Source organism: Gekko japonicus, unplaced genomic scaffold, assembly GCF_001447785.1.
Source record: "Gekko japonicus isolate JY-2015 unplaced genomic scaffold, Gekko_japonicus_V1.1 scaffold228, whole genome shotgun sequence".
Classification (NCBI taxonomy): Eukaryota; Metazoa; Chordata; class Lepidosauria; order Squamata; family Gekkonidae; genus Gekko; species Gekko japonicus.
In genome coordinates, this window is record NW_015163609.1 from 572,330 (window position 1) to 598,757 (window position 26,428).

The following is a 26,428-nucleotide window of genomic DNA, read 5'->3' on the forward strand; positions in this document are numbered from 1 at the left end:
TATCTTTAATCTTTGCTCCTGATAAGCAACACACCTCTTGGGCAAGGGGTCAGCCCTGGACAGATGATGTTCCATACCCCTCAGCACAGAGTCACCTATGACCAACACTTTCCTGTTCCTTCCAGTGCCATTTCTTTGTATCCCCATGCCCTTCTTCTCACCCTGTCTTTCTTGTCCTTAGGGTTGCCACTGCAAGAGCCTGGAGTCGATTCCTGTATGTCCATTTACAGTAACTTCTGGATAGGGCTACTAAGTAACTGGATCCAGTTAAGTTAGTATATCTCAGCTTTTTGGGTAATTGAGGATAAACACTGAGATTGGAAACCTGTACTACTGGAAACTCCTAGGTCTAGGAGAAAAGGTGGGATTGTAATAGCCCAATTCTGTGAAAAAAGGTATGCCAAAGCAAGGAAGCAAGCAAAGACTTGTGGAATACAACCTTGATAACATGCAAGAGTCATTATATTATGCCATTCTGACAAGGAAATGGAGACCCCTTTGGCCTTTTGTAGGGGCTTGGGAGCGGAAAAGAGTCTCCATCCATTTAAAGTAGAGACTGGTGTTATCAGTGCATTCCAATCTGATCAGAATGTATGTTTCTGTATAGGCCAATTTCCCACCTATATATGGACAAAATAACACTCCTTCGACTCCTGGGAGGATTTTGGAAAGTATCAGTCAAGACGTTTCTCTTTAGTAACCCAAAGTATACATGCTGCAGATGGCTGAGGTACTGCTTGCTTTCTTCTTTTCGCAATCATATTATGCACTTGCTGTCTGAATTTGTGAAGTTAGGAGACCTGGTGGGCAGCAACACGGTGGGCGGAAAGAAATCAGCAGATTTACTCTCCACTCCCTTTCTTCAAACCCTCGACGTTTAATAACTGCCTGCAGCATCCACACAAGTCCCCCCCCCATTCCATGCGCCGCATTCCTCGCTGGGACTCGGTAGATCTCCGCCGAGTTCCCCCCCCCCTCCTTTTTTGCAGGGGAAGGGAGGGTCACACAAGAGCGAGCGCTTGCGGTGATCCTCACGGGCTTTCATCTCCCTCTCTCTGCCTTAAAAAGAATAAGCCGGCAGGGCCGTGCCTGTCGAATGCGAAACCACCTTAAGAGAGTCCCTCCTCCTTTCCGGGGGGGGGGGAGTCTGGCAGGGCTAGTCAGTGGCGTTGCCATGACAAGCATTTTCTTAAGCTCTCGCTGCTCAGAGCAGGAGGGACTCAACTTGTAAAAGGCTGGATTTGAAAAAAAAAGTGGCAGGGGAGAAGAGGGGGGCGAATCTAAGAGGGACCCACGTTTCTGCAGATGGTTACTTTCTAGCTGCATAGAGTTCGTAAGAAACCCCCGAACCGTACAGGATAAGCGGTCTTTTTTTTTGGGTTTCGCCCCCGGTCTCTGTTCTAAACTTCGGGGAGATCGAAAGCGAAGGACGTGCAGGATCAGAAATCAAGGAGCTCCGAGGCTGCCCTCCTTCCCAGTCCTCCTCCCTCCCATGGAAGTCCAGGGGGCTTTCCCAGCCTGTGGAAGACTGGGTTACTGGAGGAGGCGGAAAAGCAGCAGGAGCAGCCGCAGCGTATGAATTGCCTCCGTAGAGCAAAGCCCTCGCTTTCCTCGCTCGATTTTCTCCACGCTGTGCTCTGCGCAGAGGGAGCCGCGCCAACCAAACCCGAGCCGCAAACTTGGAGCGGCGGGGCTGGTGCTCGTGTCAGTCCGTCGGTCTGGAAGAACCCATCGTGTCTTCCGAGCTCCCGCTGGAGAGGCAAAAGTAAGCCGGCTTTTCTTTCGTGATTATAGGTCTCTTCGCCGTCGCTCTTCCTTTTCCAGGGCAGGACCCATCTCTCTCAGGGCCTGGCGCGATGGGACCTCCTCCCCCCCCCGCCCTTGGCTGAAGAATAAGAAGGGAACGGAAAACTGTTGCAGACATATTTTCCGTGCCTGTTTCTTGTGCTAATCTGATGAGAGCAAACTTGAGTAAAAGGCAGATTTGGGTGGGGTAAACTGGAGCCGAGTCTCTCTGTTTGCTCGAGAATCCGGCCGACCGAAAGATATTTGTCTGAAATACCCGGCGCCCGGTTTCTCTTTTACTCGCAAACAGCAGCTCTAAGAAGGGAAGTGCTCCCCCCCCCCAGCTATAATTAGCCGTGGAAAATTCAGGGAGTTCCCTGCGTCCAGTTGGAATGATTTAAAAAAGGAGAATATTTGTCTTCAGGGAAGAAAAGAATACACTGTGTGGCTTGGCTGTCTAGTTGAAGTTGAACGTCTGCTTTCGCCCCCCCCCCCCCCCGTTCTCTTAACGTTGTCTACAACAGTAATGCGACTACTTGGAGGGTTTTTGTGGTATTCATTGTTTGTCATTGGTCCGTGATGTGAGATTAGGTTTTAAAATGTTTTCCTCTTGGTTTTCTCCGCATAAAAGAAATACTGGGTGGGAGTGTAGTGTGTCCTTGTAGGTTTATCTTCCTGGATCGCCGTTTTAACTCTACAGCCCCAGTGTTACAACACTTCTCTGTTAGCAAAGGTGGTTGGGGGAGGAGAGCCGAATTCCTGGCGAATAGTCTCGCCAGCGAGTGGAGATGGATTTGTAAAACGGAAAGGGGGGGGCTAGGGGGGGATCTGGCCACGCCGATGGCTCTGGCTAGTAAGTAGTAAAGCACGCGGAGTTAAGGCGTGTGCCTCTTGGTTGGGCTGTTTGCGGGCACTGGCGTTTCAAGGACAGCACATAGCGCATCACGGATCCCGTTCCGAGTTAGGGCCTCCGTGTGGCCCGATTAATTTCCGTAAGGGGTGTGCGTGTGCAGTTTAATGCGCTCGAGCGTTTAGCGTGCTGCGTCTAGCCTCTTGGGCTTTAGCACAGTAACCTGATTATTTACCGGTCGGAGCACAATACTGGGTCTGTGTGTCACCCAGGACCGTTTCGACGTTAAATTTGAAAAGGGGAAGCTCGATCGCTCCCTCCCTCCCCACCTCCTGTCGCAGCAGGGTCTCCTTTTTCTGAGCTGACAAATAAACCGCCGGCTGCCAGACGGACAGATGCAGAACAGAAGAGGGAGGAAGCTTGAGACATGCCAGCTAATCGGTCGCCTCCGAGGGGCGCGGCAGGATGGGGGAAGTGAACCCGCCCGCTCTCCTCCTCCCGACCGAGGCCTTCCTCGCTCGTGGTAAGCCCTAGACTGAGGAGGGAGCGGACGCGAGCTGGTCTGCACTGGTCGGCAACGTGTGAGGAGAAGCTGGGCGTGCGGAGGAATGCTCTCTTCTCACCCGGGGCGGGCGCGACTCCTCGCCCTGATAGCAGGACTGGTGGGCCGAAGGCGGCAGGGTCAGAGGCTGGCGAGACTCCCTCTCTGCGGACGGGCAAAAGTGGGCTCGTCTGGGGCACTGGGAGCAAATTGGGGCGATGCCCATATTCCTCAAGCAGGTGTGAAGAAAAAAGTAGAAGAAAGGCCATGCCTGTGTAACTTGTTCTGTTCCTAGTGTGCATCAGTAAATTGAGCAGAATCTCTTCTCCACACCACCCATCCCTGTCTCCTGTTTCTCCCACCTTGCTACTGTGCCCCAGCGTCCTTCTACTCCACATTAATGTAAGGGAATTGTGACCCTCCCCTCAGTAATTCCCATATAGAATCCACTGGAAGGCAATAGAGTGGGGATTGTTGCTTACCACACTTCACTCTTTTTTTGCCCGTGAAGAAGTAAACAGTCGAGGCGGTCTTGACAGGAGAGGAGAGGCGGTTAGAGAGTGAAATAAGTAAGGCCAGAGAGAATGGGCAGTGTTTGTCCCTGATATTTTGTTTCTGTGATATATGGGGTTATGGGGTCCAGAGATGTGAAGGAGCCAGATAACTCCTTTGCTAATTTATCTGGCAAGGTTTCCTTTATTTTCCCCTAACATATTTTATGATCTTCTCCAAATATTGATGGGGGTGGGGCTCTGCAGTAGTGAGCTACAATTTGAGGTATCTTGACATTTCCCCAAAGGTAAGATGGGCAAATTGTGTCTCAAGAGGCTATTTCCCACCCACCAGTCAGAGCTTTGTTTGTATATCCCCCCAGCAGAGAGCCCCTCCTTAGGGTGGGCTGAACCCCTGCAGTCTGACACTGTTGGTAATCAGGGCTGCCAAATGGCTATGTATCTGCAGCAGATGGAAGCACCCCCTGTTCCCCCCCTCACCTTAGTACTGAGGCAATCCTGGCAGGTGGGGAGAATGGCAACCTGATTTGGGGGAATTCCCGTCTGCTAGTCAGTTGCTGCTGGGGAGGGGACCCTGTGGGTAAGGTACCTTGCCTGTCTCTCTCTCCCGCTTCTGCAGTCATAACATTTTCTATCTCTCCCCCCCCCCACTCTGATTGTGGTGCCTATGGGTCGATATGGCTGCATGCTGGGTTTTCCATATTTCAGCTATGCCTGCCTTTGTGAAGCCTAGAGAAAAGAGAGGATCTCCTCAACATGATTTCATTCAGCAATAGAGGTATAAAAGGCACCTTTCCCCTCTGAAGTGCTGAAGAAGAGTTTGTAGTGATCTCTATTTAGCCTGCTATTAGTGCGGCTAACTGTTAACCCTTGCTTCAGATAAAGCAGCCTCAATACCACTCCCTGTGCAGGGAGGATAGAAAGCTGAAAGTAGCAGGGTGTGTGTGTACAGAGCAGCTGTTTTCATCTAAAGTCTCTTCCATGGTTGTTAGCTTGGCCTCGAGTGATAGTGACTCCCCAGAGATCTTCCCTGGCTCTGTTGCCAGAGGAGATCCCTTTTAACTGAAGTTTCCAGGGACTGAACGAGGAGCCTCCCACACAGAGAGTATGCAGCTGAATGGTGTGTCATTGAGGTTATGGCCCCTCCTGTTAATCTTTTGCAAAGTCTGGGTGGGGCAGGGCTGGAAAGCTATCACAGGCCAGAATAGGAGTATGCAGATCAAAGTTTGGAGTAAAAGGAGAATATGATAAGCCTGAAGAAATTAAAGTGACAGAGCCAAGTAAGAATTGACAGACTGGGGCAGTTGAATAGTTTTCCTGTGTTTAGGACTTGGAAGGGTCTTGTGTTATTATGGGTATGAAGATTTGGTTTGTTGATTTCTTGCCAGTAGGATTTTGCTGTGTTTTTAGCAAGTTTGCATAAGATGAACATAAGAAAAGCCCTAATGGACCAGGCCAGCGGTCCATCTAGTCCAGCATCCTGTCTCACATAGTGGCCAACCAGTTGCTCTGGAGGATCAGCAAACAGGACACAGAAGCCAAGATCTCCCCTGATTGTGCCTCCCAACAATTAGGTATCCCACTAAAGGGCTGGAAAGGGGGAGAGGGAGTGCAGAGCTGAGATCCCTCACTTTGAAATCAGAGCTCAGCTCTGCTTCTTTCCTTGGGTTGGCTGTGAATGGAACATCCACATGGACTCCCTGCCTGCAGCCACCCTTCAGTTCATTTTTAATGGAGTGAAGTAGTTTTTTATTTTGTTCCAGTTCCAGGATGAAGGATTGTATGAACCCCCCCCCCAAAAAAAAAGGAAGCGCATGCTGCGTCCATGTGGGGGAAATTCTCATGTGGAAACTGCCAAGGGTTTTCTCCCCATCTCTTTTTTAGAGAGGAACAGTATCCAAAACTATGCATCCAAATTATTTATGACTCTTACATCCTGCCCTTTCTCCAAGGATCCTGGAGTGGTATTTTAGAATTATATCACCCCACAGGGGCTTTTAGGCTGAAATATAATTTACCTAAAGCTAGCTGTTGAGATTCATAGCTGAGCAGTGATTTGAACCCAGAGCTCACATGTTCCAGTTCAACAGTGTAGCCACCGCACTATACTTAATGCAGGATGTTTGGGTGCAGTTAAATAAATCCAAGGGTATTTCTGGAAGAAAAGTAAAATTGCAATGCCACGACAAGGAATCTTGAAGATAAGATAACTTCTGCGTGACATGAAAGGAGAAAACAAAATGTGTGAAATGAGCTATTTGTGGCTGCAAAGTTTTTTGAAGTGGTGTGTTGAATGTGGAACTTTGACCTACAAAGACAGCAGTTCTCATGATTTTAAAGTTTATAAGGGAAACCCTCCAAAGTCTGTTGGATAGATCTCCACAGTCAACATTTAAAGAATTTGAACAAGCTTGGAGAGCAGTGGCTGTACTATCATTTGAGAACAGGGTCCATAAACAGGTTGCAGACATCTTGTTTGGCCTTCTTGCTGCATTGCCTCAGCCTGCAATTTGGTGACTTATGAGGCTCATTACTTCAAGGATTTATCATCTTTGGTGCCACAGCTTCAGCTAGCAATTGTAATACATTCTGTGCTGCTAAACATAGCAGAAGTTACTGTGATAAACTGGTTCTCTTCCTGGCTAGCTGTTGTGGGAACATAAGAAAAGCCATGCTAGATCAGACTAATGGTCCATCTAGTTCAGCATCCTGTCTCATACAGTGGCCAACCAGTTCCTCTTGATGCCCAACAACAGGGCATAGAGGCCATGGCCTTCCCCTGATGTTGCCTCCTGGCTATGGGATTCAGAGGTTTAGTGCTTCTGAATTTGGAGGTTCCCCTCAGTCACCATGGCTAGTAGCCATTGATAGATTTATCCTCCATGAATCTGTCTAATCCCTTTTCAAGCTGTTTATCCCTATGGCCATCTCTGCATCCTGTGACAGTGAATTTTATTTACCTTTCTAAATCCAATCTTATTTAATATGATAGGCTGTCCAGACGCTTTTAAGGTGCGCTACCTCTTGAATGATTTGTCACCCGAAATAATTGAAAATGTAGCCTCTTTTTTAAGTTTGGTAATCAAGGACCATCTGCACAATGTATTGAGGCATATGATTGATTTATTTCTCCTTGTTACCTATTTATCCACTTTTGTTTCTTCCTGTAACCTAGCATATGCCAATAAAGGTCTGTGTATGTGCATGTGACAGTGAATGTAGACGTTTTCAGACTTCTGCAGTTTTGTGATAAAGATAAACCATGAACCTCTCTCTATCCATTTCAACAGTAGCATGCTATTCAGTTTTTTTTAATTTCATTTAAAAATTCTACCTTCCCTTACCACCTTGGACTCAAGTTGTTCTGTATACAAAAAGCATATTAGTAATGCTTTCATATTCAAGAGTATTGACTCTGTGTTAGGATATGCAGATGATTTGGTGTGGTTCCTTCTGTAGACAAATGTGTTGAAAAATTCTTTTTCTCAGACGCTCCAGGATCTCTCTGTGGATGCCCAATTAAAATCATATACATCTGGATGAGTCACCAGTGGAACCATGCTATCCCCCTGCCTGCTTGCGGGGGTCCATCCTGGGTCTTTTATTGCTAGTGATGCTCCCAGCACTTGTTCAACAGTTTGTGCCCCCTTGATTGCCTGTAGCAGGATGGCAGCTTCCACTGTGGATATGTCTGGGTATGGAGGGATAGTCGTTCATGTTTGGTGTTTTGGCTTTTTGTCTGTTGCTGTGAAATCATTATCTGATCTGGAATGCCTTCATCACAAATAATGTAACACACTAAGATAAACAGTTCCCTCCTGATATGGCCTGGGCTAGTATTTTTTTTATGGGAGGAGAAGAGTATTTGCATATGAACTAGCAGGCCCCAAATTCAGTCCCCAGAAGCTTCGGTTAAAAGAAGTAGATAGCAGGTGATCTGAAAGGCCTCTGCCTAGGATCCTGGAAGGCCACTGCCAGTTAGACTTTGATAGACCTCTGGTCTGATTCGGTACAAAGCAGTTTTATGTATGTTTTCCTGGGGACCATGAGGTCCTTTGCAAACTTCGTAATCCTGAAGTCACATGAGAAAATGGTATTCGAATTAAGAGTAAAATGCTTGTCTTGCAGTGCCACAATCTGGTGAAGACTTGCCTGAGGGTAAGTACCATTCTGAGTAAAAGTGTTCAGGATTGTACTGGGATCTGTTTCCTTTTTAGGTGTTATGAATGGGCAGGCCCTGGCTACTATAGCCTTTCTTGTTTCAGAAATAGCTGTGATGCATTGCACTGCATCAGTGTGGTCCACTGTGACAAAGGGGCCATAGTGAGGTTTGCACCACTAATGCTGACAGGCAGGCACTCAAATCAGTTGGCCCACTCTCCATCCCTGCTGCCTATCCTCCTTTGCACTGAAGGGTTAGTGCTGTTGCATTGACACCATTGGGAGAAAAATCAAACTCTGATTTAGTCATGTTTGTTAATGTTATTTATAGTCCGTCTTTCTCACATCAGGCTCAAGGCAGATTACATAATGTAAGTTAGTACAATCAGTAGGTTGCAGAGGCTTCTAACAAACAATGTAATAGCACTAGAAGAGCAAAAATGTAAAACAAGGCATAATTATTAAATGTGACGTGCTGCACTATCCAAGATAAGGTATTATGTAATTAGAAATATAATGCAGTGAGAGCAAGATAAAAACAATAGATAATACATATTAACAGTATAGCCGTCCTATTCCCTCTACTGAAGCATTTTCTTGAACCATTACGTTATAATGCAGTTCTGTCCCTTTATAAAAATACCCTCCTGGGCAGTTCTGCTTTACATAGTTTGCAGAAAGCCAAAACTGTGACAGCCTTCCTGACTTCCTCAGGCAGGCTGTTCCATAGGATGGCGGCCACTACAGATGATGCATGTGTACAGTCAGTTGTTGCTCTTGCCCATTTAGAGGATGGCACCTGTAGAAGACGATGATTGAATTTGTAATGGCAGGGCATAGGAGGAGAGGCAGTCTTGCAGATATGAGGGTCCAAGGCCATTGTATGTGATGGTCAGTACATAGAATTGAGCCCGGTAACTAATGGGTAGCCAGTGGAATGACTGCAGAATGAGTCTAATATGCATGCACTTCCTAGCTCCTAATAATAACTGAGCTGCAGCACTCTACACTAACCAGAGTTTCTGATTTGTTTTTAAGAGGAGACTTATGTAGAGCACATTACAGTAGTCTGGTCTTGATGTTGCTATGGCATGGATCCAGGTGGCCAGATTAGTTGAGTCAAGGTAGGGGCCATCTTCTGAGCTAAACTAAGTTGGAAGAAAGCATTTTTTAACAGCTGTATTAATTTGTTTCTCCAGTAGTAATTCTGAGTTCAGTATAATCCCTGTGCTTTTAACTGAGTCAGCAAGTATCAGATGAACGTTATCAAAAGTGAGAAGCACAGTGTTCTTCAAGACCTCAGGCTTCCCAACTAGCATTTTCTTAGTTTTATATCTAATTCAGAAGTACTCTTTTAATGAGGAATAAGCTACTACAGCTTTTACTTTCTAGGATCACAGTGTCTTTTATTAATCTTGTGCTCCTGTCATTGTTGTATCTTGACAAAATGGTTACATTGGGTCAGCCTTCAATTCAGTGCACTACACTGGACAATTCTTGGCATTAGTTCATCATCTCAGTTTTCTTTCTATCTCCTCCTGTAGAGAGATGTGAATGGTGGGTGCCCATTCCAGAGATTTTTTGGTTATGGTGCCAATGCTCTGGAATGGGTTCTCAATTGAACTAAAAGTTGGCCAGTCTGTCAATCTACTGCGTTGATTGTATAGAATGGACATATCCGACATGCCCAAATGTTAGGTGTTTGTCTGTTTACAAGGAACCCACATTCCTGAACCTTGGTTTAGTCATGTTCTGAGTAATGATCGGGAGCATATATTTACTTGTCCATCCTGCAGAATGGTGCTGGATCTGGAACTATTTCAAGGGGAAAGTCCCACTTTTATAATAAGGTTCTTTAACAGGATCTATTGTTGAACTAAAGCTGGATTCTTCTTTCTAGAACATGAAAGACCCAGATTGTTTCTTTTGTAGAACAGTTTGGGGAGTTTGCAAATGTGGGAGGTTAGCAGATATGGAGAAGGAAAGATTTAGAAGGCTGTCTGCCCTTAAACAACAAAGAGCAACGAGTAAACATGCAGCACATCTTTTGGCTTTGAGTGAGCATCTTAAATGCTGCATGAACAAAACCTCATTTTTTGACAGAACATCTAGTGTGGTGGCAAGTAGATGAAGAGAAGCTGGTACCTGCTTGACTTCTGGGCCTTGCATGTGACTCTGAGATCATCTCATGCATGAGGTTGACAATGAAATATAGAACTCTTTGGGCTAGGCTAGGCACCCAGATGGGAAAATACTATTAACTACAATGAAATGCGTAATTTCTTGGCTCTGAAGACTCTAGTCTGACATACAGTCTCTCTGCATCTTCCACTCATTTATTGTTGATTGTATTCCACTAACACCTAAACCGAATCTTTGGCCCCAGAAAAATTCCAAAGTGCAAGTTCGAGTTCTGCAGAAATTGCAGTCTAGGTATTAAAAATACCTGACATTTAAAAAGAAAAAGGGGAAGACTTGTTCTGTACCTGCAAAATTTAAACAAATGGAGACTTTGTTATTTCTACCATGCTGTTCACTTTCAAAGTAATTTACAGTTGTTAATGTTCATCCTCAAAGTGACCCTCTGAGTAGCATCATTTTTGTTGATCGTGGCTTAAAAGTTAGTGAGAAGAACCTGCCATGATTTGAAAGGGGAGGTGGGATTCTAGTACGAAGGACATCACTTTAATTATCAGGCCACACTAGATCCTGAATTAAGGCAGAGGGCTCCTTTTGGTATCCTGACAAATGGCTGCAGCAGGAGACACAGCCAGGTACAAAATGGTTGCCCCAGTTTACCTTCAGTCACACAGTGAAAATCTTTGTGCTGTGGTAGGAGCTTTCACCACAGTAATATTTTTATCACTTTTATAATATTTTTATTACGCCAATCGAATCTCCAGTGGTCAGTCAAGAAGCTTTGCTGGGTAAAAGCCCCACCTGGCCATACCAGTTTTCTAAAAACACTTAGCAAGTGCCAAAAAAGGTGTTAGCGGGTACCATCGTGCCCATGGGCACCAAGTCGAGGACCCCATAATTAAAGCACACTATCAAAACTGTCTACTGGCTTTATCTTAACTGTTCCCCATTCCAGTGTTTGTTCTGCAGTGCTGATGTAACTTCATGGTTGGTATGGCACTCTGGCCCAGTGGATAATCCCTTCAGGTATTAGTCCATCCAGAACAAACGTCACTTCAGTGTTTAGTAAGGTAGTACTGCTGAACTGCAGGCTGTGGAAGGTCGGTAGTTCAGCAGTTCGAGACCTGGGTGCTGCATGACGGGGTGAGCTCCCGTCTCTAGTTCCAGCTCCTGCCAACCTAGCAGTTTGAAAGCAAGAAATTGCAAGTAGATAAATAGGTACCACTTCGGTGGGAAGGTAACAGCATTCCATGCGCCTTGGTGTTTAGTCTTGCCGGCCACATGACCATGGAAACGTCTTCGGACAGCGCTGGCTCTTCGGCTTTGAAACGGAGATGAGCACCGCAACCCTAGAGTCGGATTCGACTGGCTTTCGAGCAAGGGAACCTTTACCTTTACTGCTGAAAATCAAAGGGATTAAGCATCTTTCATTTTCAGTCTATTCTGGAAGATGGGTTGATTAACAGTGCCATTTATTATAATTACAGTGGCTCTCTGTGTTTATCAAATGGGATGCATCAACATTGTTGTCTTCCTAGTAACCTGCAGCCCCTCTTTAAAGCACCTGAAGACTGTGTGGATGTAGACACTTTGGTGGCCTTTAAGATGGTCAATGAATGACCTGTGGTGCAATCCTAAATAGAATTAGAACGATATAAGTCCATTGAAGTCAGTAGGTTTAGAAGGGTATAACTCTGTTTAGGATTGCACTGCTGGTCTCTTCCTGATTGTACCTACATTTTGCATTGCTGGTTTCTGTGCCGTATTCAACTTTTTTTTTGCTTTTTCGCTGAAGGCCTCCTTATTAACAGTGACTGTAGGACAGGTAACTTGGCTGTTGGAATATGGAGGAACAATACTTAACTAAGCTGTTTCTAGAGCTCTAAGCCAAATTTGTCCTGGCCTGTATTCTGCAGATTCTTAGTCGGTCCTGCACTTCTGCCTGTGTCATATATAACCTTTGTGTGGCCTTGCAGTGGTTGTATCAATCCATGGAGGTTATTAGGGCAATAGTGCTGCATGTTTTCCCCTCAAGGCTATTGGCTTCTTTAGTGAGCCATTTAGATTGGGTTAAATATCCCTTCCCCCTCCCCCCAATGCCACAGCTCTGATCAAAGTCAGAGCTCCCTGTGGCTGTATTACAGTGTAAACAAAATAGAGCCAGTTTTGGATCTTCCAGGTTCTGTATTTGTTTGGCTTCTAGTCCAGAAGCATTGCAGATGTGAGACTTTTTTCCTCTTTCAGTGATTCTCAGCAGAGTTTGCCAGCTCAAGACACAGCCTGCTGAGATGCTCCAGCTTTCCATCTATCACTTGTTTGATTGGTTATGATGGAGCTTTAATGGATTATTTGTCTCTGGAGAGTTATAGTAATATGTTATCCTTGCATTACTTCTGTTTCTCTGGCAAGCCTACTGAAATACAGTTGTCCCTGAGGTAGATGGTAGAACTTTCTTGGCAAGGTAGGAGAGGAAAGTCAGGGGCATCACATCAGTTGTGGCCCAGTTTTTTTAGTTACTTAACATTCATTTCACAGCGAGGAGGTGCTCAGACTTTTTCCCATTAGCAAATGCTGAGCAGTCTTTGTTGTAAGACAAAAGACCAAGGTGTTTGCAAATCACCTTTTAAGCACCAGGGTTCCATCAGCTTAACACAATTTGAGGCTGAAGTCATTGGGTTCTCCTCCTCTTTGCTCACTGCTTGATTGTTTGCAGAGAAGTGTTGTGGGAACTGACCATGCATTGCTAGCCTTTATGAGCTCCAGAGTGACAGAACTTTGTGGGAGATGTATTAACCTAGTTGTGATATTCTCCCTCATACCCCTCAAGGTTAATTGCATAGCATATGAGTGTGCTTGACTTCAGGAGGACTTTATTGAAAGTAGAGGAGCAGAATGTAGGTGAGAATAACTCAGTAAGGGGGCAGCCTACTGTTGCTTAAATTGAGAAATTGAAGCAGGAGTGGAGAAAAAGACAAGGAATGTGCTACATCTGTAGTATGCTTTACTGTGGTTTTCAAAGCATGCCACTTATCTTTGGGTTGCTTCCACTGTAACATTTTTTCTTCTTTTAAAAAGCACTTGTGAAGAACGTGTTTGAGTGCGAAACCTATGTGGGCTTTGCATTCTGGCGTTTTCATGTCTTCTGTTCTGTGTAGGAAAGAAAGTATTCCTGAACTGGTGCTTACGTTAAAGTCTTTCCAGGGACTGATCATCAGTTGTCACAGGGGGCATACAAGCTGTGACATCAAGAAAACGGAAGACCTATACAACAATGCAAGCTTTCAGTATCTGCTGTTGTTATAGTAGACATCATTGGCATTGGACTGAAGGAACTCTGTACAGGGTTGAACTGTTAGGAACAGGACAAATTGACAGATTAGCTCATATCCTTTATTTTGTTAAGTATTCTGTCCCTGACAATGGCAAAGAATTGCCATATCAGAAGGAAGCTGAGTGCCTGTGTGGGATATTCTGCATTTTTATGGTTTCATCCTTAATGCTTCCTAATGGTTAAAGACTTGAATAAACCTTAAAGTGGGAGATTACCTCCCTGCATCTAGTAAGGGTTATCTTTTGTGAGGCTGGGCATCTGTCCTTTTCCTCTCTCAGGCATGTTTGGCCAGAGCTTTTTTGGTACCTTCCTGAATATCTGCAGGTGATGTACTGATTTGGTAGAGATGCTGTGTTCCAGCTGGTCATGGGAGCTGACTTTTCTGGCATCCCCTGCCAAAGCTGAGCTAATAAAACATCTGACGTTGATGGTGTTTTAATTAGTTGCTTTTGGCTTTATGTTAAAGGATAACAAAGTTTCCATTGGTTTATAATCTTTCACATTTTTCTTTCTTTCTGCAGCATACAGGTTTTGTGGGGGGAGGCAGAAACAATACAGTCGAACCTCTCATTGTGTACAGAATAAAGAAAAGATTGCAGAATTAATAATGTTAATAATTAATAGTAGAATTATTAATAATATTAAGTATTAATACTATTGATCAGCTTCATTTTCTGGGCCAGGATGTTATGGTCCAGTGATGGCACAAACAATGTATCATAGCAGTGGCCATCTGTATAATAACTCCCTATTTGATAAACAGGCAAGAAAGGGAATGCTGCTTGGCTAGGGAAATCTGGAAGATCAGTGGGTGGCCTCCTTGACCTTGGTACAAAGTAAGGGCCATGAGAATGTGAATGATTTCAGCCTCCCAGACCCCCCCCCCCACTTTTTGTGGTGTGTTTGGTAACATTGTGCAAGCCTTCTAATTTATCTGTATTGCCTTTTGCATGTCAGATTGGGAATCAGGCTGATTCCATGGAGGAGAGCAATTGCAAGGCTATTATACTGGCTTCTTTTGAGTTTAAAAAGCATAAAGCACTTCTGATGCTCAACAGACATTAATCCATGCCAAAAAGCAGTGATGTAGCACCAATTAACTCTTAACTTAAGAGACAATTCTGATCTTTCAGGTTAGCCGATACGAAACTAAGAGCAATCCAAAGCAAGTCTACTCAGAAACCTCCTAAAGTCTATTTAATCTTGCTCCCAAGAAAGCATTCTTAGGATTGCAGGGTAAGACATGTAGATAGTCACTTGCCTGGTAACATAGGATGAGTAAGAATTCCTTGCGATGACAAGTTAGGGAAGCTGTACACTAGGTAAAAATGATATGGTAATTTCAAAATCATATTCTTAATAAGTAATGGTGTTTTAAAATTACTACTATAATGTACCATAAATGACTAGCATATTAGATACATAGGCTAGTAAAAATATTTGGGTTCTAGTACTGTTGCAGAGAGAACAGAAGTGATACACAGTGCCCTGAGCACAGTGGTGATTGATATAGCATTTAGACTGCTGATCTGCTAGCAATAACACTATTAGATGGGCAGATTGGAGGGCACTGATTGAAATAGTGATACCCTTATATAGCCTCAGTGTGTCTTAAAGAATGAAGGCATAATCTTCCAGGTGTGTGGTTGCCACATTAATGCTGTAATTGAATTTCGTGGACCAGCAAAAAGGGATGTGCATTCGGTTCGTCAGAACTGAATGCACCCCCAAAAATGGCCCATTCGGACCCCTTTCAGGCTTGCTGCCGAATTGCCCCCGAATTTCGGGGGCAATTCGGCCCCATTATATCCTATGGGCCATTGAAGTAAATGGTGAAAACATAGGGTATATTCTGGGGGCTGGAGGGGAGGGGGTTTGAGGGAGAGGCTCCAAACTCGCAGGGTAGCTGCTGGAGCCTCTTCCCAAGATACCAACTAAGTTTTAGGGGGACCAGGGGGTCCAATTCTACGGGCCCCCAAAAAGGCTGCCCCTATCCCCTCCATTGTTCTCTAACTTTTTCCCACCATAGAGAACAATGGAGGGGATAGGGGCAACCTGTTTGAGGGCCCATAGAATTGGACCCCCTGTTCCCCCTGAAACTTGGTTGGTATCTTGGGGAGAGGCTCCAGCAGCTACCCTGCGAGTTTGGAGCCTCTCCCTTAAAACCCCTCCCCTCCAGCCCCCAGAATATACCCTATGTTTTCGCCATTTACATCAATGGCCCATAGGATATAATGGGGCTGAAATTGACATTCGGCTCCTATTGACGAAACTTGACATGCGGGAGTCTTACTGCCAGCCGAAATTGATTTTGCTCGATTCGGCCGAATCCGAATGGGCCGAATTTTTTTTTTTGCACACCCCTACCAGCAAATAAGATCCTGTACTCCTGAAGTCTTGAGATCTCCACGTGGTCCCCTAGCTGTGACACTGAATTATTGCTGCACATTGAGAAAGTCACATCACTTTATCACTGGGTCTCAAGATGCACTCTGTTTTTTCCCATCTAAGCCTTTGTCTCTGTGTATTGTAAATTCTTCAGAGCAGGGACTGCTTTTCATTTGATATATGCACACTGTAGTATAACAAGCCATTAATTAGATATTTATGTATTTTACAGCTATGTACTTGACCACACTGTATTTAACAAATTGCCGCACTTCAGAAAGGAGGGAATGCTTTATTTGTTCTGAGGATTAATCCCTGCTATCATGTGGTGTGAAAATAGCATCCGCTTGCTGGCTTGCACTTGGCCACTCTTACCTGTTTACTCAGAGCAAGGAGCATTTCTTCCTGGACAAGCAGCTTTCCAGATCATGGTGTCTCTACACAAGTCCATTGTAAACTGGCAGAGTAGTAGAAACGGTTTGTGGAATTGGGATGGGTATGTTTTACTTGTATGCCAGGGTATTGCAGAAGTCATAATGCATTTAGATATATTGTATTGATTCATGGCTCACATGCCTGCAAGGTGTGCTTCTGCCTCCAAACTTCTGAGGTAAGTGTGAAGCAGAGACTCCAGATCTTACCTTCAGTAGGGTCCTCTTCACATGTGTGTAATGGGAGCTGCTTTCCCATGTTGTGTGATCCCATACACTGGGGGGGGGGAGTTAAGAACATAAGCCAAATCTTGGATCAGGCCAATGGCCCATCTAGTCCAACACTCTGTCACACAGTGGCCAAAAATACCAGGTGCCATCAGGAGGTCCAGCAGTGGGGCCAGGACACTAGAAGCCCTCCCACTGTTGCCCCCCCCAAGCACCAAGTTATGTGTAAGTGAAATGTTTTAGTGTATGTGTAAATGTATGGTTTAATTTGTTAGCCGCCTTGGTGAACCTTGTGGGACAAAAAGGTGGGATTTTATTTTATTTATTTATTTTATTTTCTTCAATTTATATACCGCTCACCCCCTGAGGGCTCTGAGCGGTTTACATGTTCAGTTAATACCAATCCTTACCTAGGGCCACATTACATACAATGGGGAGAGTGACTAGCCTAACAGGCACCCTTCAAGCGAGTCTTCGTTGTTATCTGCGGGAGATCTCTTTCCCAGTCCGGTGACGACGTCCTTCTGGCGCAGGTCTTCCTTCAGTCATTGCGATTCCTTCGGGCCTGGGCCAAGCACACGTCTGCGCGTGCTCGCTGCCGGCCTCTGTCCGATAGGCTCCGGCCTGCTGCGTCGCCCCGCCTCCGTGCTTGCCGGCCCAGCCTCCGCTCACTTGACTCGCCAGCCACCATGTTCTCCGCCGCCTTGCTGCTCATGCGGCCGCCACGCCACGAGGGACGGGTGCCCCCCCCACTCTAAGAGCAGGTACCCATTTGTCTACTTGCCCTTTAACGGGCTTTCGAGCCGCTGGGTGATATAAACTTTGTAAATAAATAACTGCATAGGCAGGGGATTCTTTACCTGCATATGCTCCCCTACTTCAGCTGGGTGATGGTTGAGTTGGAAACACTCATGCATTTGGCAATACACGTCTCAGTAGTATGGGGACACGTTAAAGGAAAACTGCAATGTGTGCATGTTAAGGGGGTCTAAGAACTGTGATCTCCACTGGTTGTGTCCTGATTAACCCTTGACCACATGAAGCTGTCTTATATTGAATCAGACCCTTGATCCATCAAAGTTAGTAATGTCTACTAAGGCTGGCAACAGCTCTCCAGGATTTCAGGTGGAGGTCTTTCACACCACCTGCTACCTGATTCTTTCAATTGGAGATGCCGGGGATTGAACCTGGGACCTTGTGCATGCCAAGCAGACATTCTACCATTGAGCCATAGCCCTTCATTATCTCTCCTATATAATAATTCTATTTTCGAGTGGCAACATTCCATGTCCTCCCTCAGCCATTGGCCCGTCAGCTGCCACTCAAGAGTACTCACATGCCATTGGCCAGGTGCTGGGTCTGCTTCTCTTCCCCGCCCACTCCCCCTTCAGCCACTGTGCCCTGTCAGAATTACTGGCAAACGGCTTTCTCTCTTGACGAAGACGCTTCTCCTGCTTGCCTCCTGTGTGGGACTAACTCTTCTCTCAGTGGCTGTTGGTAGGTGTAACGAAATGGCAGTTACCTGTCTTTGTAAGATGGCTGCCGTCTGTGGTTGGTTGTTTAAAATGTTCCCGAAGAAGAAGAGATTGGATTTATACCCCTCCCTTTACTACCCAAAGGAGTCTCAGAGCGGCTTACAAACTCCCTTCTCTTCCCCTACCCACAACAGACACCCTGTGAGGTAGGTGGGGCTGAGAGAGCTCTGACGGAAACTGCTTTTTTCAAGAACAGCTGTGTCAGAACTACAGCTTGCCCAAAGTCATCCAGCAGGTACAAGTGGAGGAGTGGGGAATCAAACCGGGTTCTCCCAGATTAGAGTCTGCGCACTTAACCACTACACCAAACTGGCTACACCAAATCACTACACCAAACCACGCACAAACCACTACACCATAAGGTTTAATTGAATTGTAGTTCCAGAGAGGGGCCTGCAGGGGTATCACTCACTGGGTTGAATGGGGGTTCCTCATCTGCTGGCCTACAGTTCCCAGCTGCTCCAAGGCCAAAAAATGCAGGAAAAGAGGGACTGTCCTAATGGGCAGGGCAGCATCAATATAGACTCCAGCCCATCCAGCTGAGTTGTAAACTGGCGCTCGTTTCACCACAGTAGGCAACCAAGCTTGGTTCAGACAAAGGTAGGAAACCCTTCGCAGGCCTTTGTGAGGAACTCAATGCGGCCAGTCCTGACTAGGGTTGCCAGCTCCAGGTAGGGAGATTCATGGAGATTTTCCGGTAGAGTCTATGGAAGCCAGGGTTTGGGGTGGGGAGAGGCCTCAGCTGAACAAAATGCCATAAAGCCCACCTTCCAAAGCAGTTATTTCCTCCGGGGGGGGGGGAGAGGTCTGTGTTGTCCGGAGTTCAGTTGTGATACCTGGTGATCTTCAGGCTCCATCTGGAGGTTGGCTACCCTAGGCACAGCAGTCAGTGCTTCAGAGCAGGGTCTGCTAGATCCAGGTTCTTGCTGTAGAAGCTGAGTGGGTGATTTTGGACCACTCACAGGCGTTCAGCCTAACCTACCTCCCAGGGTTGTTGTGCAAGTCAAAAGGGGGAGAGGAGAATGATGTAAGCTGCTTTGGTCCCCATTGCAGAGAAATACTACTTTTCTGCCTGTGTAGAGGCTGCAGGTGGTGGTGGGGAGATGGAAAGCTGAAGAATGATGGGGAAATAAAGGTAGGTTGATGATGGCTGGGAGTCTCGGGTTGCCAACTCCAGGTGGGAAATCCCTGGAGATTTGAGGGATGGAAACTGGAGAGGGTGAGGTTTGAGGAGTGGTGGGACCTCAGACAGGTACAATGCCATAAATGCCACCCTCCCAACCAGCCATTCCCTCCTGGGGAACCACTGTTGCCAATTTCCAGGTGAGGGGTGGAGATCACTCAGAATTACAACTGATCTCCAGGAGGGAGGGGGGAGTAGCTGGAAAGCTGAAATCAGAGGGGCAGATAATGGCAGGTTGATGCTTGGCTGGGAAGGAGATAGGGTTGCCAACTCCAGGTGTGAAATTCCTGCAGATTTGAGGGGTGGAACCTGGAGAGGGTGAGGTTTGAGGAGGAGTGGGATCTCAGACAGGTACAATGCCATTGACTCCACCCTCCCAAGCAGACATTTTCTCCTGGGAACCACTGTTGCCAATCTCCAGGTGAGGGGTGGAGATCATTCATAAATAGAACTGATCTCCAGGAAGGAGGGCAGAAGTCAGCCGCAGTCAGAGGGGCAAATAATGGTACTTTGATTGTTAGCTGGGAAGGGGATAGGGTTGCCAACTCCAGGTTGGAAAATTCCTGGGGATTTCAGGGTTGTAGCCTGGAGAGGGTAGGGTTTGAGGAGGTCACTACAGCAAATTGACGCTGAGTGCCCAAGGTTTTGGCACTCTCCCAGAGCCTCTTTCTAGAGCTCATTGTATTTATTTCCACAATGGGCCTTATTCCTAGTAACTATATAACATCATTATTATAACTTTATAACCCTTCATTATAACTAGATAACTTTTTCCTGTCTCAAATAGTACCACTTCTCTGTGTAATCTTTTCCTGGTCATTTTTGTTTTGTTTTTTGTTAAGATAGTTCAGGCACCGGATAAACAGCCCATGCCAATCCCACCAGTTTTATAAGAATCGTCCTTCTAAGGGGCTGTATTCCCCCCACCCTTTGTCTAGGATACTTGGTCTGTGAAAACGGTGACATTCACAGTATGCTTATTTGGCGGCTGAGCACGAGCAGCTGTCAAGAATGATAAAAAGGTTTTTTGAATACTAAATCTATGAAATGCCTTTATATCCCCTTTTATTTTTTTCTTGGCATTTGCCATTCTTCTAAAGAGAGATTGGGACAGATTTTTTCATTTGGTGTAAAATAATGTGCCTTTTCTAGTCTCTGCCAAGGTTGGGTTTGTGTGATCTAAACCCCTTGGTGATAAGATGAGTGCAGTGTGTGTTCTGCTTCAGGTACTCTTTGTAACTCAGTTACTGGCTTGCTTAACTGTTGTTGGTGTTTGTTATATAGATCATGCTGTGCACTTATAAGGGGAAAAATCTGTTATAAGCAGCAGATCTAATTAGATAACATGGGATAGGGAGGTTTCTTCTCTCTGTTTTACCTGTGAAGCACTTGAAAGGCTTGCCAGGTGACCTTCCTGAAGTCTTAGGGAACCACTGGTTCACAAATGTTAGATGTCTGACTTATGGTGTAAGTAGGCAACCACTATGCAAGGAAGTAGTACTGATGGTGCATAGTTAAGTATTATGGGAAGGCTCCAACTCAGCGGTAGAGCACATGTTTGGCATGCAGAAGGTCCCTGGCACCCCCAGTTAAATGTTCTCAGCAAGATTTGCATGGGTCCCTGGAGAGTCACTGCTGGTCAGACTGGATAATTCTGAAGTAGATGGGCAAATGTACTGACTTGGTATAGCAGCTTCATATATTCAAATGTTATTCCTGCGTGGGTTAGGGGCTTGTTCACATCATCATCCAACCTAGAACAACCTTAGCACTAACTTAATCTGCTTAATTTATACCAGGGCCCCCCAATCTCTTGTAATTATGACAGAGCATAGTGATTGTTACCATAATATGGCAGCCATGGGATTGAAGCCCACCATAAAATGTTGGGAGATTTTGTTGGAAGGTTCCAAATTAAGTGTTCTCCTACAATAGAAGCAGGTACTTCCAAGTGGACACTCCCTTCAGGTGCAAAGATGGTGTAGTGATGTCAGATTTCCAGATATTTCCAAGTCCTGGGGAAAAAATGGCTTGTTAAATGTAAATTAGTAGGGGCCAGGGGAATGAATTCCATGATGATACTTGCTTTCCTATCTGGCTTAAACTTAGTTTACAATTTCAACCATATAAAATGCATCATTAATACCTTAGTAAATAAATTGTACTGTTTGGTATATTTATTAAATTTGAAAGTACAAATATGTCTTCATTTTCTGCAAGCACCGTTTTGACAGTAACTAATCCTAGAAAGAGAGAGCTGTAAACTGCTGCACCCTATGTTGCTTTAGTATATGTTTCTTGGTTTTAGCCTATGAATGATGGGGGGGGGGGAATGAAAGCTGAAAGTGGAAAGAACAATTTTGTAGTAAACAAATGTGTGTGACTTAGATAGGAACAGTATCCTTAAGCCATATATTTGTATATTAAATTAAAATTTACAGGAGTGGATTGGGAGGCAAAAAGGGTCCTGACCATGCCTGTGATGTAGTTGAGGGGAAGGGCAGGTTAGCTCCTGCCTCACAAGGGACAGGAGCCACCAGCCTGTAGTGTCAGCAGCTCGCCCCTGCCTCATGCAGGAAAGGGGCTGCCAGCTCATGGTGGCCCATGTCCACCTGCCACAGGGCTGCCCTGCAAGAGGCAAGTCTCACCTCGCTTGGGGTAGGCGACCGTGTCTGGGAGTTGGAAAGCCACCCAAACCACTGGCTCACTGGTACTGGCCTTAATGATCGGTCTGCTCCTGCCTTTTTAATATTGAGCTATTCAGAAGCATATTATCATCACACGCACTATAGCATATCAGTGGTAGACAAAATTAATCACATTTAAACAATAAACGTCTTCTTCTTAAATACAATTTTTCATACTACATATTTTGAATGACCGAAGCCTTGTCTTAAGGTAGGAGCTTTTTCTCTCCAGCAATCCCCAACATTTCTAATTTCCCCCCAGACCTTTCTTCACATCTTTTCACCTGTGCTCCTGTTATAAGGGGTAGAGGAAAGCTGGGACCAGCTTTTTCTTTTGGGATAAAGATGCTATTTGGTTTCAGCTTCAGTTGTGAGAGGGATTGCTTCCTGAGCTTTCTAAGCCAAGGGTGCACAATAGGGGTGGGCGTGAATTGGGAAAATGGAGGTTCGTTGGAGGTTTGGGATTCTCACAAACCCCAAACCTCCAACAAACTTCATTGTATGAACTGGTTCATGGTTCGGGGAGTTCAGCCTACCCGGAAGTGAGTTCAGAAGGCATTTAAATGCCATCGGAGCCCACCTCCAGGTTGGGCTGGCCCGACTAAGCTCTGAGAGTGAGCTCTGAAGGCTTTTATAGGCCTTAGGAGCCCACTTCTGAGTGGAGTGGGCTCTGAAGGCCTATAAAAGCCTTTGGAACTCTTTCAGGGGGCTCAGTTGAGTCAGGCCACCCTACTCAACTAAGCTCCAAGAGTGAGTGCCAAAGGGCTATGAAGGCCTTCAGAGCTCTCTCAGAGCTCAGTTGGGCTGGCCCGGCCCAGAGTTGGGCTCTGAAGGTGTTTAAATGCCTTTGGAGATCACTCAGGTCAGGCCATGAGCCACTGGTGGGCTCCAATTGCATTTAAATGCCTTTGGAGCTCACTTCCATTCGGGCCACTGACCCAGAAGTAAACTCTGAACGTATTTAAATTATGTCGGAGCCTGCACAAATCCTCCCATGAACCTCACAAACCTCCCTGTCCGGCCTGGTTTGTGCTTGAGCCAGGGTTCGTTCGTGGGTTCGTGCCCATCCCTAGTGCACAACTGTGATGTGTTTGCCTGGAATGAACTCAGCACTTTGCTAGTTAATCAGCTATTAGAGAGAGTCCTGAAGCTCCTTCATTTGTTTTTGCTTGTTTCTGTTTCATTCAAGACCATTTGGATTTTTCTCACAAGACTGAAGAAGCAAAATCCCCTAAGATTCAAGAAGCATGGACCAGGAAGCACATCAGAGGAAGTTGCCTTTGGTGATCAGTGGTTTCCACATTCAAGTGGTGAATCAGAGGCTTAGATGTGTTGAAAGAGACCACAGCCCCTGCTTACTAAGGGCTAAACTAGACATGATACCATGGTCCTGCTGGTATTATTTGCCCTATTTTGGAGCTGCATATATAGTTTTCAGTGCATGTGCAGCCCCAATGAGCCAAATAATGTATTCCCAAGGCCATTTTTGCCTGGAAAAACAGTTTGGGGGGAACCAGAAGTCCCTCCTTCCCCATGGTGCAATCCTGAGCCAAACCAGCTCCTGCAGTGCTTTAAGAATGAGTTAGTACATGGCTGTGGGGAAGGTGACGTTGGTTCTTTAGACTGGGCTGCTTAAAATGCCACATTTCATGTGGGCCTTACCACCATTCCTCATAACCTAAAGAGGACTGGGCACTCTGGTTATGTGAAAGTGCTGTTAGAACTCCATAGTTCCCATCACAGAACTGGAGGTCCCAGTATTACTTGACTGGGAACCTTAAAAGTTGAATAGATCTGAACTTGGTTGAAATGTAAAGCATAAACATGCCTTCAGGAGGGTGACGTTGGGATATCTGCATTCCTCCTCAGTTGTTTAAACCAGTGGTTTCCAACCTTTTTGAGTATGAGGATCCATTTTTAATGTTAAAACATTTCACGAACCACCCCTCTCTTGCATAATAGAAGCGATGCTAATTAGTATCTGTTGATTGACAAAATACATAATGACAATCAGGTCAAAATGACAATGCTTAGAGTATTGATTTGCGAATCCCTTGCACTAATTCTGCAGCTCCCCAGGGGTCCCCCCCCCACTGGTTTAAACCTTTCCTTTGTCTTTGTTCACTTAATGTCTGTTAATGTTTTCACAGAATAACTTCAGTGAAATCAGCTTGATAGTTGTTCACCCCTTGTCAGGGAACTTCTGGCTTGCTGGCAAAGGGACAGATGAGTCCTGAAGACAGAATTAGCCTCTCACCTCTGAGAGAGGCAGAGATACACTCGTGGGGAGATCTGTGTGGGACACTTAGCCAACAGGCACTCATTAAGCCCTAACTGTTTAGTAGGATGTGTAGTCATTAGGGCTGCTAATAACCAGGTTGCTTTGAAAGTGTGGACTGGAGAGTCAGAATGGAACTGATTTTAAAGGTCACCAGAAAATACCAGCTTCCCCTCTCCAGTTTACCTTTATTTAGGACTGTGCTGATGCCATAATTCTGTAAGAATGCAGAAGAAGTGCAGATTGCAGAACTAAATGCTAACTGCCAATCTTGTCTTCTGTCTGTGGTTGTGAAGGTATGCTGGAGAGCCTGTTGTCAAAGCAAGCTGAATCTTGGAAGTCAAAAGGTGACTGAATAAAGTTGCACAGTGGCCAAAGGTTGGAGATTCAGTGCTGTATTCAGTTCCCAGGCTGCAAAATTTTGATCTTTCCCCCCCCTTAGCTGATTACATACACCCCTGCCCATAGTTTGTCATGCGTCATGCATATATGTAGGAAACACTGGGCACTCCTCCTTTTTCATGCAGAGAATTAACTAATTCACTGGAAAACCTAAAGGCTTTCTGCAGCATTCTGGGCTAGCACTGATCGGAACCTGGCTCTTCAGTGTTTTAGTGGCTGATCATAATTCCTTCCCTCAAAGATTTGCCCCTGACTCAATGGACATTTTCTTTCCACCTCCGTCCCAAATTGAGAGCACACTGCATCTTTTCAGCTTTCCACAGGGAGGGGTGCCTTGCTGACTCATGTAGTTCTCAAATCTAAAAATAAGCTGGATGTCCTTAAGAACAGAGGGAGGCAGGGAGAAGGTGTCTATTACCCCCCAAGCTAGCCCTGGGGATGCCTTGCCAGAGGGTGGAAGCAGCATTTGTAGTACTTCCATGCTAAGGAAAAGGCAAGAATTGTGGAGGAAGAAATTTTGGGTTGCAGAGGAGTGATGTATTTTCTAGAATGCTAAAGCTCGAACGTGGGTTCTTGGCTCTTTTTTAAATATAATAGGTGCCTCCTCATTTGATTTTTGAACACAGTTCCCCCCCCCCAGTTATATAGTTTTTATTAGTTTTAGCAAGAATAGAAACAGACAATGACAGAAAAAGGAAATACATATAACAGAAAAGCAACTAACAATGAAGTATATACTCTTGTTTCAGTTTTAGTTTAACACTTTAAAATTGAATCAAGTTCTTATATACCTGTCTCAATTGAGCATTTAATCTTATAATAATTCTCTTTCTATTTTATAGTCACTTTGGTAGTTTTCCAAGATAACTTTCAATCCATTTATAAAATCTCGCCCAGTTTCTTTCAAAGATTTCTTCTTTTGCTTGTAATTGTAGTCAATTTATCCATTTCTGCTGCTTCCAAAAGTTTGTAGATTATTTCTTCTTTTGTTGGCATTTCTTCTTTTTCCCAATACTTTGCATACAATATTCTAGCAGTTGTTACAACTTGGTATAATCATATATACATCTTGTTTCTTGTAATTCTGTGGTACCATGTTTAATAAAAACAATTCTGGTATAAACGGTATACTTGTATCTAACATTTTTTGTAATACCTCATGTATCCACATCCAAGTCTGGATGTTAAGCAACTGTGATAAAATCTACCCAGATTGATGTTTGCCTATAATTCAGCATTGCTACAATTACTTCTTTGTGGAAATCATACTCAAAGAATGTGTTCTGATTCCCCAAGCAATAAATAATCTCATATCCACAAAGAGAATCATGCAAAATGGTTGAAAACACTCAGTATATCTGGGGTTAAATGTTTGTTTATGTTACTCACAGGAAGTCACATGTTTCTCATATAACCAATGTTCTTTAGATGTAGGAAGCCCGGGAATTTTCTCCGTGATCTAGGGATTTGATTGGGACTAAAGTGTCAAGGTATATTACCATTTTATGGCTTCTCTTCCCGTCTTTGTTTGGTGTTCTGAAGAAGAACAAGAGCAGCCATAATCTCTCTTCTAGTTTTGTCTTTGTAGTGTAAGGATGTAGCCGACTATGCTCTTTTGTTATTTTCATCCCAGTTACCCTTCCCATGCTAGAATTTAGTAAAAACTTTATATTTTAATCACACATGGACTCTCAGTCTGAATTATTTTACTCAGGCTCTGCTGGGCTATATTATCTCTGCTAAATACTATTTTTTTCAATATCTCACTATCACCCAACAAGATTGAAAGGGACAAGCTATCAAAACTAGGCTACAAGGAGCCAGTCATCAATATGATCATGGCCTCTAGAAGGCCGTCTACCTCAAGGATCTACAGTACTACTTGGAAGGCCTTTGTCTGATGGGCTCAGCGGGCTGACCCATTGCATCCGGAAATTAGATCACTACTGGAGTTCCTACAAGGACGGTCTGGTAAGT

General features: G+C 45.0%; 1 protein-coding gene across 3 annotated transcripts in view; it reads left to right on the forward strand.

Annotated features, from left to right (window-relative positions):
* Positions 1 to 1,384: 1,384 nt before the first annotated feature.
* ATP2B4 (ATPase, Ca++ transporting, plasma membrane 4) overlaps positions 1,385 to 26,428 on the forward strand; it is a 197,239-nt gene continuing 172,195 nt past the window's right edge. For all 3 annotated transcript variants that reach the window (XM_015407325.1, XM_015407323.1, XM_015407324.1), the window contains exon 1: positions 1,385 to 1,765. The gene's annotated coding sequence lies outside the window, so the exon portion shown is untranslated. The remainder of the gene's footprint in view (positions 1,766 to 26,428) is intronic.